The sequence below is a fragment of the Phytophthora infestans genome, genomic scaffold (assembly GCF_000142945.1).
Source record: "Phytophthora infestans T30-4 supercont1.3020 genomic scaffold, whole genome shotgun sequence".
Lineage (NCBI taxonomy): Eukaryota > Oomycota > Peronosporomycetes > Peronosporales > Peronosporaceae > Phytophthora > Phytophthora infestans.
This window is the reverse complement of record NW_003305650.1, coordinates 638-2687: the sequence shown is the minus strand read 5'-3', so window position 1 is coordinate 2687 and position 2050 is coordinate 638. Positions and strand designations below refer to the sequence as shown.

Below are 2050 nucleotides of genomic sequence, written 5' to 3'. Positions count from 1 at the left end.
CTTGGATGCGAGGAAGCGTTTGCTGACGTTGCGAGGTGCTACATCAACGCTCTGTCGGTGCCGGTGCGAAGGTGTGCTGCGGTTGGTTGTATAGTGTTTCGTGCAGTTTTCGGATTGTGTGTCATTATGCGATACCTTCTGTGGTGCGTTTTGCGCTGGATTTTTCCGGTGGAAAGTTTCAATTTCGGGTAGAACCGTTTTTGATCTGGTGCTAGTTATGCGGCGTGCGGAGGGGACTACAACCCAAAGTATGCTGCGTCGTGCTCTATTATTCGCTTCTTGATCTACCTATTTTTAGGGGGAACTGTTGAAGAGAGGAAGATCATATTTTTGGTCTTTTCTGTGCCAAAAGATTTCTCGGCTATTAATGTGCGGCTTTGGAGAAAAAGCTGCGAGTGGCCTAGCGACTGTTTTCGCGGGTTTGCGGGCTGTTTGCGGCTGGCCTCTGTGTTGTTGTTTTGTGCTGGGGGCGACTTGTCGTCTTCTTTAGTATGGAGGATATAAACCTGGTTGATCCTGCCAGTAGTCATACGCTTGTCTCAAAGATTAAGCCATGCATGTCTAAGTATAAACAATTTTGTACTGTGAAACTGCGAATGGCTCATTATATCAGTTATAGTCTACTCGATAGTACCTTACTACTTGGATACCCGTAGTAATTCTAGAGCTAATACATGCATCAATACCCAACTGCTTGTCGGGCGGGTAGCATTTATTAGATTGAAACCAATGCAGTCTTCGGGCTGGTATTGTGTTGAGTCATAATAACTGTGCGGATCGCGCTTTTGCGCGATAAATCGATTGAGTTTCTGCCCTATCAGCTTTGGATGGTAGGATATGGGCCTACCATGGCATTAACGGGTAACGGGGAATTAGGGTTTGATTCCGGAGAGGGAGCCTTAGAAACGGCTACCACATCCAAGGAAGGCAGCAGGCGCGTAAATTACCCAATCCTGACACAGAGAGGTAGTGACAATAAATAACAATGCTCTGGCTCTTCGAGTCGGGCAATTGGAATGAGAACAATTTAAATCCCTTAACGAGGATCAATTGGAGGGCAAGTCTGGTGCCAGCAGCCGCGGTAATTCCAGCTCCAATAGCGTATATTAAAGTTGTTGCAGTTAAAAATCTCGTAGTTGGATTTCTGTTTTGGATGTCCGGTCCGCTCCTCTGGGAGTGTGTACTTATGGATATTCGAGGCATTTTTTGTGAGGCTGCCTTTCTGCCATTAAGTTGGTGGGTTGGTGGGCTTGCATCGTTTACTGTGAAAAAATTAGAGTGTTTAAAGCAGGCGTTTGCTCATTTGAATACATTAGCATGGAATAATAAGATACGGCCTTGGTGGTCTATTTTGTTGGTTTGCACACCAGGGTAATGATTAATAGGGACAGTTGGGGGTATTCATATTTCAGCGTCAGAGGTGAAATTTTTGACTAACGATCACTCGGGTATTAAATACCCTTCCTCTGTGTAAGGTGCTGTGTGACCCCATCACATTGAGGTATCGAGGTCCCTCCATCCATTCATGAATCGCTGCTCCAACGCTAATTGTGGAGTGCAAACTGTCTGTGGAACACAGAGCCTTCTTTTACTGCTGCTTGAGCTTCCTAATCACGTCTGGTGGGACGCTAAGCTTAAAGTTAAGACTAAAATCTCGGTTTTCGGCAAGCTTTATACGATGTTACAGCACTCGTTTATCACTAATTCGCAGATATCAGATTTACTACCATTGATAGCGATTTCCGAAGGCTATGGGGAAGCTCGTGAGTGCGGCCGTCGACTGCAAGGCGACAGGTTGTGGGCCGCAGCCTCGGCTTCCAAGCGGAAAGCGCGTGAGCGCGACGTCAGTTGTCGCTGGTAGTAAGGATAGAGCTAACGGTCTCAGACTTCTCCGCTGTCCTCGTGTAGAAACGATGCCAGGGGAAGCTCCAGATTAAGGCCGATCGTGTGGATGATCTTGGACGCCGGCTATGCGTGCAGCAATGTTACAGCACTCGTATATCACTAATTTCGCAGATATCAGATTTACTACCATTGATAGCGATTTCCG

The 2050-nt window shown here is 46.6% G+C and overlaps 1 non-coding gene across 1 annotated transcript; it reads left to right on the top strand.

Annotated features, from left to right (window-relative positions):
- Positions 1-504: 504 nt before the first annotated feature.
- PITG_33559 lies at positions 505-1428 on the top strand (the record flags this gene model as incomplete). The annotated part of the gene is made up of 1 exon (XR_009934951.1): positions 505-1428. It is a non-coding gene; the product is annotated as an 18S ribosomal RNA (ribosomal RNA).
- Positions 1429-2050: the final 622 nt, after the last annotated feature.